The following is a 14,188-nucleotide window of genomic DNA, read 5'->3' on the forward strand; positions in this document are numbered from 1 at the left end:
AATTTGTTCTGTGAAAGTTCCCCTTGAAATAATTTTCCAACTACTTTGAAAGATCAAATAGATTATATTGAAAGCTACTGTAAGATGAAGTGCCCATTTGGATTTAATAAATGCTGGTTTATAGAGTTCAGCTCGTTATTTCTTTGGGATAAACCTACAGAGAATGGAAGGGAGGAAAGATTTTAACGTTTCTGAAAAACTTATCCCACGAACAGTAAAAACACACCCTAGAAATATACCAGCCACAAAAATGACATCTTAAATGCAGTATTTATGACTTTCTGTATTTGTTTTGCATAAACTTTTCTGGTTTCTATTACACAGATTGATTCATGGAGTTTATTTGGAATAAATGGTAGTGCATATTTGAAACAAACGGAGTCCTGGTCTGTGAAGAACCCAGGAGATACAAAACCTCTGTATGGTTCAACCTGGGAACCTCTAAGTCCTTTTTATCAGAACATCTTTTTCCATTAAAAATAAAATGCAGAAAAATAATAAGAAATTAGATGAAGAAAAGCAATGTGGGAAAACATATGTAGCCAATGTTTCAACTAAAATTGGTCTGAACTTTGTATTCAGTGTCTCATTCTGTTCCTTAATGAAATGTTCTTTATCCAAATGGAAATTTTACCACGAATATCATTTTTCACAGATTTGTTTGGGAGGTGTGGGGAGCTGACAGGGGCTGGAGGGGATTGAAAACTTCTCAGAAAACATTTTGATTTTACTGAAATTTATGTAACTTTAGAAGGCACATCAAATGAGAAACTTCTTAGTAACTTTTCCATTAACTTCAACCTTTAGGAGTGAAGGGAAGCAAACAAGGAGAAATTTGTCCCTAAACCATCAATTCTTGATCTGTAAATGAGCTAATTGCATATTTTACCAGGTTGGGGGAAAAACAGTAAAACAAGGATTGTCTTTATTGATTTATTTTTAAAGCACATGAGTTACATTTATCTCTGCTTTCTTCTTGATCCTCTGACAGGCTTGGCATCTTCCCTGCTCTTTCCTGTAACTGGATTACTTGTGTACTTCTAGTGCATTCCTAGATTGGCTAAAATATTACCTTTTCTGTATATTTTAGAGGGGGGTTGCAAGTTATCACAGCACAAAGATTCTCTCAGGAACCTGAGTGATGCCCTTCACATGGCCACAGCAAAGCACCCGGGTTTCAAATACCCAGTAAGTGATCTGCACACCGATAATTATTGGGTGAATAAAATCGATGATGATCCTGAATTTGTTACTGAAAAATTGCTGGCAGATAAAAACTGTCAGCTTTTTAATAGCTAAAAAATGATACTTTAAGCTGCATTTGCCTGCTGCCACAGGGTCTGAGTGGCTGCAGACAGGAAGAGTGTATGGTCGTATGCAGCTCAAAACTAATCAGTGGGCTGTTCTCCCAACTGTGTCATCTTTCTAAAAAACCATCTGGTATTTAATGTCATGAGTCTACTTCTCACAAGCTGCCTAGAGTTCTCTCTATAGGAAGACCCAAAGCTGTAGTCAGCTTGTCATCATCTGTGCTAAATGCAATGAGGAGACTCCCAGCAATCTCCCACCTGCTGGCCTGACCAGTATGACCCATATGGTCCCTCCCTAACCCAGTCTGATCTAGGGGGGAAAGTGACTGCAGGTGTAAAATGGCTGTGCAAATGAACTACTTGTGGAGTTGTTCTGTTCCATCTTTTGGGAGAAAAGATGGATATATTTAATCTAGTCCTTCTTAGCACACTGGATTGCAGCCTTGGCATTGTCATGGACCCATCCAGATGAAACTCTGTTTCCTTGAAAGCCAGGGTACCCTGAAAGATGTGCTCTCACACAGTGTGGGTCTCACCAGTCCCCACCTTTGGTGGATTCTGTGATTGTGTGCTTGGCTTCTGCCTGGCAATTTGTGCTTTCCCTTTGCAATCTCATGTGTGACTCTCCCAGGAGCCCCACATTGCTCTGAGAGCACTGAGACAACCTGGACCTCCTGCCTTGCCAGGCTTAAGCACTTACTTAAGTGACTGCCCATAATTAGGAACCATTTGATGAAGAAATAATTGACTGTGGCACATGAGTGCTGATGTACCCAGGTTTAGGAAGCATCCTTTTCATGCTGGCTGAGTTCAGAGCCATGGGGAATGGAGCCATAGAGAACAGCACTAAGGAAAAAATCCTGTCCTACAGCCCATGTGCACAAAAAGCTTTGATGCCCAATTGTTAATTGCTTAGAAGATGCACAGATTCCTCTGGCAAGGCTTTCCTTAAGCATCTGACACTGCACTCTGGCAGGGAGAAGAGCTTTGAGGTGGCTGTGCTTGACCCATTCTGCCCCAAGACAGCTTTAGTTGTAGTCTCTCTGTCTCTCAAGTAGAAGTTTTTTATTTTGAGTGTCTCTCAAGTCTTCTGTCTCTCAAGTAGAAGTTTTTTATTTTGAGCTGCCTATTCTTTGGAAGTTATCTTGAGCTTCAAAGAGCAGAGTTGAATAACTTTTCTTTGCCTTGCTTTGCCAGAGGAAAAGCTGGGCTGCCTGATTCCTGATGTGCTGCTTGTTGTACTTCAGAGCCCTATTCACAATAGTGTGGGGTTAAAGAGTAAAATTCTACAGGTGGCAGGATATCTGCAAACTGGTAGGAGAAACTGGAGCCTGATTGCACTTAAGAATCTCCAGGCATATTGGCAGAAGTCCAAATGTGCCCAAGAGGCCAGGATAGGAAAGCTGGGACCATTGTTCTTCCTTGGCTAACATGGCATTCATTGAGGCACAAGCTATTCCTGAGGGACCAGACTCCCACTCCCCTCTCCAGCTGCTAGTTGTCCCTCAGAAACCTGTTTTGCTCTCCTGTATAGAAATAACTGTGATGTACTTTAGCACATGTCTTGTTTGTGATGGCCCCCATCCAAAACCTACTGATATCAGAGGAATGTTTTGCAGGGACTCAGAGGGATTTTAGATCAGATCCAAACCTTTGCAGCTAGTTTTGTGTTGCTTTCCTGCCAGGACTGACTGACCAGCCACCAAACTCCTGAGAAAATCAGCATGAAGTGTCAGTCAGGGTTCAGTTCAAGTGACAGCTAAATTTGCCTCTCTGGAGATGAATGAGAGCTGGTGGGCCTGAAATGCAAACCACCTCAAACAAAGCCTGCCAGTGTCCACACCAGCAAGCTTTTAAATCATACGGTAGCCTTCAACCATTAACACTTCAAACACCGTCTGGCCCTTTGAAAAGGCAGTTCATTTATTAATGTTTCTGTTAAAAGTCCCTTCCTCACTCTGTTCACAGGATTGCCTCCTGGATTGTCAGACCCTGGCTTCTCGATCCCGCTCAAGCAAGGATGGAAACCAGCTCTGAAATGCTTTAGGAGGGATGCAGGATCCAGAGGTGGGATGCCAAGGTCTGGAGTCTCGCACCTCCCCTCCAGTTTTGGGTGAGTCACGGCTCCTTCCTCTGTCTGTCAGGGCTGGGAGGCTGCTCAGGCAGACGTGGCTGCAGATCCAACTGGCACCGTGTGGTTCTGGGGATGGCAGGGAGTTTCTAAATTCACTGCAGATCCTACTCACTGGCGTGTGCCTGAGAGCCAGCAAAGGTCTTGGATCTGCCACGCTCTGGGTTGTCACCCTGTCTGACAAGAAATATTCTGGGCTGTGAGTTGGAGCTTCAGAGCTGCCCTGGGGTCTTTTCAAAAGTTTGTGTCTGGGTTCTCTGATAACAAGGCTGTGCAGGGCCTGTCTTCAACTCATGTGCCCCACACAGAAGCTGACCTGCACACTCCACTCGCTGGGTTTGGACTTCTCTGCTTTCTTGATTTAAAATGCTCTTTAGAGCAAAAAACCCAACTATGTTGTCTTTTCTCCTGTTCCATGGACAGACACAGTGCAAGCAGAGCAAGCGTGAATTGCACCACACTTGCTGCTCACCAGCTGGCCAGAGGAGAACAGTGCTTGCCTCTGTCTGGGCTGTGGGGCTGGAAAGGTGAGGCTAGCAGCAGGAGGCAAGACAAATACGAGCCTGTTTTTGATTTGCCATCTGACCCCTGCCAGCTCAGAGCACCCTGTCTGTAATCGTGACCTAAATTAAGCCCAAATGCCATGAGCGAGGCTGTTGCTTTCCCTCACAATGCAAGTGTTTCCAGGTACCTAGCCAGAGATTTATAATCCAGCACTAATTACATTCTTGTTTGTGTCCGCTGTCATGCTGGTTTGGGCTTTCTGTGGTTTGTTAAATGCAGGAGCGTGCCTGGCCCTTTGTGCTGCCAGCCTGTGTGTGGAGACAGCGAGGGGCATCTGTGGCTGACAGCTTAGCAAGCTGCTGGGGGAAACCTGCTGGGCTGGGCTGGCTGTCTTTGGTAGCCCAAATACCATGGGAGTCATTTTGGCTTGTTAAATTCTTGACTGCACAGGTCTGCTGTCCACAGTAGGTTCACTTGAAGGAAATAGCTCTGGCAGCAGCCCAACAGCAGGAACACTGCTTTTCTCTTAAATGTGGAAGGAGACAGAGGCTTGGTGTTCCTACCCAGCCAGCTCTTGCCTCGTTGATGGCAGATGATCAGCACCTTTAGCTCAATTTAGGTGCAGTGGTTTTGTTATGAAGCTGAAGATCAGATCCCTGTAAACAAAATCTGCAATTGTTTACCAGTAATTAGCACAGCTTCTTCTGTCAGGGTACTGGAAGGAGCAGGATGGAATCACAAGCCTTGTGATGTCACATGGTTCTGCAGTGTTGGCTCTCACGGGCTGTGCAGTGCTGGGGACTGCACTGGGCAAAGCCTTTGTGAGAAGCCAGTGTCCCACAGGGCAGACAAGCTTTTCTTCTGCATTGCAAAACCTGTCCCCAGAAACACAGGAACTGTTTCTGGAGAAACACAGCTGGGTATGTACAAAACCACTGGCTTCTCTGAGGAGCCAAACTGAGTTTTCACTTGTAGGTTCTGTGCTGGTTCCCTTCTGCCTCTCTGTGCCAGGTGACACCACTACAGCAAGACTTAGACTTCCCAAATTGCTATGGAGGAGAACCCTAGTGCATATTACTGGAAAAGCAGTTCCAAATGTAATATATGCTCTCTTCTACCCTTTGCTTTCTGTGTTTTCTCCCTGTGCCAGGAGTTCTTCAAGTCTGTGCTGTTATTGTGACATTGGGGCAGACAAGTCAGGCAAATACTTCACACACACACACACGCTCCCAGCAAACCAGACATCCGGTATTTAGAAATAAACAGCGTAAAGAGATTTGGGAAAGTCACTGCTCATGCCAAGACAGTTAAGAGGCATCTTGGTTCAAACAAAAGCCTTGACTCATTTCCATTTAATTTTTTTCTTCACTTTGTTTAACTGTTGAGTTAGTTTCTTCAGACCAAAATGGATCATCTCTGTTTTCAGTTGATCAGAGTGAGGTAATCTGTCTTCCACTTACATTGTGAGGTGCTGATTTTCACCTAAATATTTTATCTGTCAGCGGACAATCATTTTACTGATGGATTTGTTAAAGTGTCTAGCCATCCCTGGTTTAAGCTGGAACTATTCATCTTAAATTTTTGGTTTCCATTGCTTAAGAAGAAACTCCCTCCTTCATTACCCAGGGTCTGGGTTAGCAGGGATTGCAGGGAGACAGTGGCCATTCAAGAGAGCTGTCAGACTCCACTGCTGTCTCCTGTCTGCATCATAGAGTGTCACTCAGAGGGCTAAAATCTACAGGCACCATAGCATATAGACCAGACACTATTGCTCTGCAGTCCTGGAAATTTGGACCCAATCCAGTCTGGGTTTTGCTGGTTTTCTTAAGGGTCAACAGTCATTATAGGTGATGAGAATCTTGGAGTGAGACCCAGCTAGCAATCACTAAACACAGGTGTACAAAACTGGTGAAATTATTTCTTTGTAGCAGTAAAGGAAAGTATGGCTGCATAGTGCATGTGTCCTGAAATGTGTGCTCAGTTGTGGGATTGTGGTTTGTCTTTGGTCGTGCTGTATATTTTTGAAGTGGAATTGAGGCCAGTGGTATATACTTTGTCTCGTGTGTATTCAGATTTATGTGGAATGGATTTGAGAAAATATGACAGATGGGAAATAGATGGATGTTTTTTTCCATGCAGGTTGGCAGCTCTTTTTACCTGCTAGCAGCTTAAATAATGGAAGCTGGGTGATGACCACACATTAACACTTTCTGCTGCTCTGAGTGCTTTTCAAGAAGGGAGCAATTACTTCAAAATCTGCTCTCCTTATAGTCAGGCCAGTATTGAGAATTTAACTCCTGTTTCAGATTAGTTTCAGTTACCCATTTTTACCTGGCAGACCACTTGCAAAGATGCTCATTGCTAATCAAGACCTAATTTCTGACAGATCTGTGCATATTAGATCTCCTCCTCTGTTTGTAAATAGAATCGGGGTTTGGTTTTTGGAAAACATGAGCAGAGTCTAGGAAGTTCAGGTTCTGACTGTGTTTGGTGTTCGTCAGGGAGAAATTTGGCAATGGTTGCTGTGTGTTACTGGCATAGCTGAACATTAGGAAATAGAATCACTCTTGCAGCCCTTGAGGATGTGCTGGCCTCTGGGAATGAGGAGAACCTCCCTTGCCCTGAGAGAGACAGGGCTGGGGCTGAGTGAAGAGGGGAGTCCTCTCCATCCAGAGTGCCCAGAGGGCATTGGAAGTTTTGAGAGGATTCAGCTCACTGAGTTGCAGAGAAATTCAGAATTGTAAAATTTCCCTGTTGAGATTTCCTGCTTTCTTAATCCTCCTTCCAGGCCTCTGTGATGCAGATGGGATTCTGTTCATTGGACACTTGGTACACCATGAAACATCTCCAAAAAACCAGCAGTGTAGGAGAGAAACACAAAGTAGAGGATCTGTGGATCCAGGATTGGTCCTTTTGTTGCATGCAAGATGATGCAGTATTGAAAGAGATGATGCTGACAAAGATGTCTCTTGTTCCCTGCATGCTTTGAGTTAAATTCTGCCAAGGAGGACTTTTCATCCTGCAAGCTTGGTCTGTTCTGTGGGGCTGTTGGCAGTTATTAAAACACAAAGCCCTTCTTGCCTACAAATCCATGTGCTTGATCTTTCTAGCCCAAATCCTACAAGTAACATGCACTTGTCCCCAGGGCAACTTGCTCAAATAACCACAGCTCTGCCGGAAAAAGGGCCATATGAGCCTTAGGGAATTGGGAGGAGAGATTGAATTATTCCCAGCATCCAAAGACCAAGAGGTTCCTTCTTCTTCAGCAAATGTTTTCAGTTCCCACTTGGTGAATTATTGCTTGGGATTTTTTTTTTCCCTTCAGTGTTTCCATGAATGTGGTTGAGGCTCTGATCCAGGAAATGGGGGGAAAAAAAAACCTCTGAAAAATGTATCGCACCATTTCAAAACTCAAGTGGAATTAATTAAATCCAAATTTCAACAGTGTGTCCAAAGTTGAGCTAGGCTCAAGATACACTTCAGAAGGTTTGATTTCAAAACAATCCCTTTGAGCACATGCACATAATTTAGGGAGGTTTCTGTGTATCCAGTGCAAGGCAGCAACAGGGAGCTGCTGGGTACCTGAGCTCAGAGAGAAAAGGTAATATTTGCAGGCCATCCGGAAAAAAATCTTTTTCTGCCTGATTCAGTTTACCCTAATCCACTGCTCAGCAAGCTGCATGCTGGAAAAAGAGTCAGGAAATAATGCTGTGGAAAGGAGAGCCAAACCATTTGAAATGGAGATGCTGTGGCTGGTACACTCACAGTTCTGCAGTTCTGCTTGCTGGAGAAGTAAAAAGAAGTAAAAATAGCTAAGGAACAGTAGAGAGAAAGTGTCCAGGACATCAGGCTTGGGCTGAAGCAAAAGACTTAGGTAATGAAAACTTTTCTGAACAGTGGGGGATGTAGGACTTTTCCCAGCTCCACCCCTGAAAGGGAGGTTGCCTTGGAGGGTCCAAGTGCTTCCATCCTTTTATCTATTAAATTAAGATAATGTAACTTACTGCCCCAGAGAAAACATGATGGATTCAAAAAAAACAGTGCTAGTAGGCTGGAGCTTTCTCTGATGTTTTTTCAAAGCCCACATGCCAAATCCTTTCCTCATTTTCATGCATGTGTCCCAACTAGCTGTAAGAGAGTTACACATGGGTCAGTGAGGAGGAGAACAGGCTCTTTAAAATAGTATTTAACAAATTCTTTCTGTCACGCCTGTTCCCTGTTTTTTCACTCATTGTGGAGGAAACCAGCATGTCTCATTTACTCTTGACTTGTGGTGGTGACCTGGGATAAAGTTGATGGGGAGGACCCCTGCATGAAAGATCAATTGTGCCTATTTAGTCTCTGCAAATGGGGAGATTTTTAGAGCCTGAGAATGGGGGCGGTTCTACCTCATTTCTGCCAAGCAGCAGCACATGTTGTCAATATTTTTCCAGTGGATCTTCTGCCTGGGCAAGGATGATGTGTGTAAATGTTCTAAGGTGGCTGTATTTCTGTGTAAATATATATATTTACACATATATGTGTGTAACTGTATATTTCAGAGGAGTTTCAGGCGCACTGTGAGTTGATGAACTCTGTGGCAGGTGAGAGCAGAAGCATTTCTGTCAGTCACTGTTTGGGAGAAGGGACACAGCAGATCTCTGCTGCACAGTGAGTTTTACAGACTTTAAGATCATCACTTCAAGAACAGTTATCTGTAAGTCAGCACTACCTGTTGCTGCATAGCAGTAGGTGTGCCTTGAAATACTGGGGAGTATTTTGGATGGGGATTACATTGCCTTAGCAGGCTGAGAATGCCAGAGTCATGCTTGAACCCTGGAATTAAAGCAATTGAATTCAGGGCTCTGACAGGTCTGGGAATTTATCTTGTTGGACTCCATAGCAGCTAGACCTGCCAGTACAACAGGGATATTGAAGGATCAGATGAGTCCATTTGTTTCAAAGACCTCCCAGCCAGATGTTACCCCTGCTGTATTGCATATGGCTTTCTTCAGGCACAGAGTTAACACTGAAACCTGAGCCAGCTGATAACAAGGGCAGCAAGTGCCAGCTGGCTCTGTGTGGCATTGCCCATCCACCTTTTCCTGGCAGCTCCAACACTGGCAATGCATTAATAGTGTGGTTCAGTAGAAGCTCAGGAGTTCCACCATCACAAAGGCCACACAAACACTTCTCCCTTTGAAATAGCTACTGACTGCCTGTTTGATGCTCCAAGTCTTTTGTGGGTAAATGGCATATCAGAAATTCATTTCCTCCTGCTTCCTTCTGCATTGCATCAGCAGTGTTGGAAGTCATGTTGCCTGATACCTCATGGCAGCAGCATGACCTGAAACAACACAATGAAATTACCTAGATATTCCTTTTCCAAGCTGAAGAAATCTTTTTTTTTCCTTTTGCCACAACCTGCTGGATCTCCTACTTTCCAGTTTGCTGATGTCCTCCATCCCTTTGTCCTTGTATCCTCCAGCTTGTTTCCTTGCAGGTTTTTCATGTCTTTCAGAGGTAAAAAGGAAAGGGAGGAAATTATATAAGTACAAAAATACAATAGTTTCATATTCCTGTTTGACTGCTCCTGGGATGCTTTCACATGTGGCAAACAAACCCAGACAATTAATCTTGTGCACCCACAGGGTGTAACTGTAAAACAGTGCATGACAGATAAAGATGTATCTTCCTTCCCTATTGTGCTGTGTTTGGGGGATTTTTTGGAACCTCTGCTTTTGCTGTGTCAAGGCCAGTTACCCCATCTGGACCCCCAGACCATGTTCTAGTTGATGTGATAAAAGCAGATCCTCTATGTCTTCTTAAAATTACATATTAGGGCATGCATTCATTTTTCCCTTCTGGGAAGGGAATTCCAAAAACTTTTTTTTTTGAATGGAGAAGTAGCCAAAATCAGAAGAAACTCATGGCTGTGGAAGAAGGGTGGGAGAGAAATGGCTCACAGCACACTTGTTCTGGCAGGGCCTGAGCTGAAGTGTCACAGGTGGTGTGAGCAAGCAGGTAACAACCAGCCCACCTGAGAGTGCTCTCCAGAGCAACTGTGCTCTGTTCAACAAAATGCTGAACCATTTAGGTGGTTATACTGCTCAATAGGTCCTGCTTTCCCTGAGTGTCCTTGTGCCAGGGTGGAGCACTCTGGGAAACTCAGATAATGAGCACATGCTGCTGCCTCAAGTGCTGGAGGCAGGAAGCCTCTAAGTACAGGAGCGGTGGCTGCTCGTTCGTGTGTCTCTTCTGTCTGAGCTGATGAGTTCACAGTGCTGCTCCCCTGCAGTTCTGGAATCTTGTTATGCTGTCATCTCTGCCATTCTTTGTACATCTCAGAGTTTTCTGCATTTTTCCCAGTACATCCTTGATTTCTCTGCATTATAAGCACTTATTCTATCTATGTGGATGGGGTTTGGTTTCTATGCAGAAGGCCCTGTGGACATCAATCCTTTGGGGACTTCAAGAGGACATACTAGATGGTCACTCCAATTTGAAACTGACTTTGGGATAAGTTCCTTGTGCTGATTATAGACCTGTGTCTCACAGGGAATGAGAGCAGTGCAGGAGCTGTGGGTGAAAGGAAGGAGCAACAAGGGTTTGTTTACCATGTCTGTCCATGTTGGATAAGCTCATGCCCAGTGCAATCCATCCCCCAGCATCTGATTCTGTCTCACACACTCATCCAGGGTTTTCCAGACCCACCTCTCTGGGAAACAGCCAGCCTGAGAGAAAAGAGCTCAGCAGGCAGCAAGGATCCAGGCAACAGGCACTGCTGCTTATGCAATAGGCAAACATTGTAGTAAATAACATGTGTAGCTTTGTTATTAAGCTTGATCTTGTTAGGGGGGCAATAAATGTTCTCTGTGATCATTTTTCTTGTAGAATATCAACACAGGATAAAACTGTGGCTCTGGCTTTGCTCTTCCTGCTCATTAGAGCTCCGTGCTGCTTCATGCCATGGCCTCAATCTGTTGCTGTTTGCCTTGACAGCTGCATGTCCCCAATTTCCTTCAGACTCATTTTGCACATGATAATGCTGGCAGTTCTTGGGTTTTTCATGTCCTTTCCTCCCTGCCCCTTCTCACTTTTATAAAACCAACTTAGCAGCAAATTGTGCTTAATTTAAAAGGGATGGTTTGGGCAAGATACCTGTTTGCTGGAAACCAAAATCAGGGACATCTGGCATTCATTGACTTTTAAAAGCAAAGAGATGACACAACTAAAATGCAGATAGAGACGATTTCCAGCTACTTTGGGGGGGGATGCTGTTTTAATACAGTGAACTCAGATTTGTTCTACTTGCTCCTAGCTTTTGCTCTGGGTGTAGTCTGGACTGAACCATTTGTTTAATTATATACCACTGAAAAACTGTCTTTGCTTCATAAAAGGTTTGGGGTTTTTTTTTCTATGTTCATCTGCACAGGATGGCTGCTCTAAGGCCTGAAGACACTTCTAGAGCCATCCCCTGAGTCACCAAACTCCACCTTTCCACCAGAAAAAGCTTTTGCATCATCTCCAGAGCCAGGTACCTACACTGTGCCTGGGGGAATTTGAGCTGGGGACACTCCAGCCTCACTTCCAATTTCTAGGCTGATTTACAACAGAAAGACCAGAGAATCACTTGGTTTGATTCACTGGGCATGCAGGTGGGAGTGAGAGATGCTTCCCAGAGCTGGCCAGGCCCTGTGATGCAGAGGAGCTGAGTGGTGCCCTGCTAGCCTGGAGCTGGGAGGCAGCTGAAGCAATCCCATCTAATCAGTAGCTATAAAACAAAAACCAGCCCGTTCTGACGCTACAAAACAGTAGAGCTTTATTTGAACTTGAAGAGAATGAGTCTTTGGCATTATGTGGGGAGAGGAGACTGTGCTTCTTGCTGCCAGTAGTGCATACTTTCTGATTCAAGAAGGAGCAGCAAGGCAGATCCCATAGACAGCATCAGGCATGAACCCAAAAAAATCCTGGCTTTGCCCATGGAGAGAGTGAGAAGTTGGATCCTCTGGAACAGAGGCTACTTTATGAGGAGTCAGAAACTGGGCCACACACAAACTGGGTATGTGAGGGTAGCAGGGCACTGCTCTGTTTTTGCTGAGAGATCCCCAGGCAGGTCAGCCTGGGCCATTCAGCCTCTATCCCAGCAAGCAGCAGATCACTCTGCACCAACTCCCTCCTCTGTGCATGACAGGTTTTGTGTCAGCTGCCTCAGACTCCCCACATCTCCCCACTGCTGCCAGTGGTGGAGTCTGGATTAGTATGAAAACAGAATTTTACGAAGGGCAGAAGTATAACTCTCCCCACATTTCACTCACTTCACTATTTGTCATTTCTGGCTGAATCCTTCACTCCTGCTGGATCCTCCCCTGGGAAGTGATTGGAAGAGCCTCAGTAGTTTAATCCAAATTGCCCTCCGGTTCCCTGGTGATGCAATTAATTGAAAGCAGGATTTTTACATCTCTGTTCTGCTTAAAAGTATCCCCTGGCCATCAGGCTCTCCTGCTATGAGAGCTAAGAGTCACTGTGCTGGCAGCCACATCCAGCATGAGCCTGGATTTCTAAGGGGATAATCCAGGAAGACATCAGGTCCCCCTGTGTGGCAGTCCCAGCTATAATCAGCCTCTCTCACAGTTGTGGGCTATTGCAGTTCAGCATCAGGAGTAGTTTCTCCCAGCACTGAAGCTTGCAATATCAAACTTAAACCTTTTTTCCCCATAGTAATCTGCAGTGGGAGATGCCTCCAGTGCCTCCCCATGATGGATTTTCTTTTGAGAATTTCTATGAACCTGCTCCCCTTGCCACAGAATTAATCACACTTAGAGACAGAAAACAGTAATGCCTCAGAGAATGTGCTGAAATGCTGTAAATTCCATGTGAAAATATAATGTCTGATACAGGCAAACTCTAAGGAGATGTAACTTGAATGAGCAAAATTGAGAGCTGGGTGAAGTAGGAAGAGCCTGGGATGAGAGAGAGCGAGGCTGTGGCACAGTGTGCCTCAGTTTGCCTGTTTGACAGATGAGGAAGAGGAGAACAAAGACTGGAGAGCTTAGGGCTCTGCTTCCTATTCCCTGTCAGAATTAGCTGTGAACAGGATAGGGAGAGGTTTAAGAATTTGGCCATAAGTTCTGACTGACAGTTCCTCCTGCCCACACGACCCTCAGTGCTGAGAGCAGACTGGGGCAGAATTTGCAGGTGGACTCTGAGCCAAGGCTGAGTCCCAGTTTGGCTGCTCTTCCTTACAAAAGGGAACGCATGTTTTGGTTTTCCTGGGCTGTCTGCAGAGCCTCTCTCTCCAGTCTGGGACAGGTGCCAGCCACTTCCAATGCCTTTTCCCACTGAGTTTAATAACTCTACTTCCTTCATCCTGTCTTGACCTCTCAAAATAGCATCCTCAGGTACGACATGACACGCTCTATTGCCTTGCTGTCTGCTGCAGACAGTGTCCTCTTTCTTTTTGCTTATCCCTGCTTCAGTCCAATCACAGTCCTTGGGATTGGCATCCTTTGTCATGTTACAGATGCCAGAGGGACCTGGGTATAAGAGGAGGCAACTCTTGCTGAGAGCACTGGAGTGTGCTGTAGAGTGCTAATTCCCACAGCACTAGGACACATTTTGGACTCTCTTAATTTAATTTAGCTACCACACTTGCTTTGGCATTGGAGCACAGCATGCCCCACAACACCTGGGTTTTACCTGAGACGGGAGACCCCATCCTTTTAGGCCCCCAAGGTGGGTTTGTGCAGACTGTGAAGCAGTGATCACAAACCTTCCTTCTCTGTTTAACTGCTGACTCTTAGCAAAGCCAGAACTCCTGAGCATGAGTTCATTAGCCCATTGGAACGGTGCTTCCTTGGCTCCCGACTTCCCTCCAAGGCTCTGGCAGCCAGACTCCACCTCTGCTGCCAAGCTAAACCTTGCCATGCTGTGTGATGGGACAGGCTGCTGGGCACACAGCCAGGAATGGGCCTGTTCTCACTCAGCTATTGAGCATCCCTGCAGACACGCTGCTTATGCCAACCTCCATCCTACACACTTCCATACAGGCTCACGTTTCTTTTCAAGCTGCCTTGTCCTTTCATCCACACCTTATGAGGAGAGGCAAACCCATGTTTGCCCCATCCTTCCCTACCAAAAGCTGTGTCTGGACTGCTGATGCCACATAGAGGAAGTTAAATGACCCCTTGAAGAGACTGACTGCCATGTGAACAAGCTGGCCCAGCCACTGCAGAGCTCATTTGGCTGGTTTGGCCTCTTGCAG

At 45.3% G+C, this 14,188-nt stretch overlaps 1 long non-coding RNA gene across 1 annotated transcript in view; it reads left to right on the top strand.

The window, feature by feature from the left end:
• LOC117245205 overlaps positions 1-14,188 on the top strand; it is a 79,561-nt gene that overhangs the window by 13,501 nt on the left and 51,872 nt on the right. Inside the window, exons 3-4 of the long non-coding RNA XR_004499613.1 lie at positions 3,279-3,423; positions 11,360-11,461. This is a non-coding gene — a long non-coding RNA (uncharacterized LOC117245205). The remainder of the gene's footprint in view (positions 1-3,278; positions 3,424-11,359; positions 11,462-14,188) is intronic.

This window comes from Parus major, chromosome 15 (genome assembly GCF_001522545.3).
Source record: "Parus major isolate Abel chromosome 15, Parus_major1.1, whole genome shotgun sequence".
Taxonomy (NCBI): domain Eukaryota; kingdom Metazoa; phylum Chordata; class Aves; order Passeriformes; family Paridae; genus Parus; species Parus major.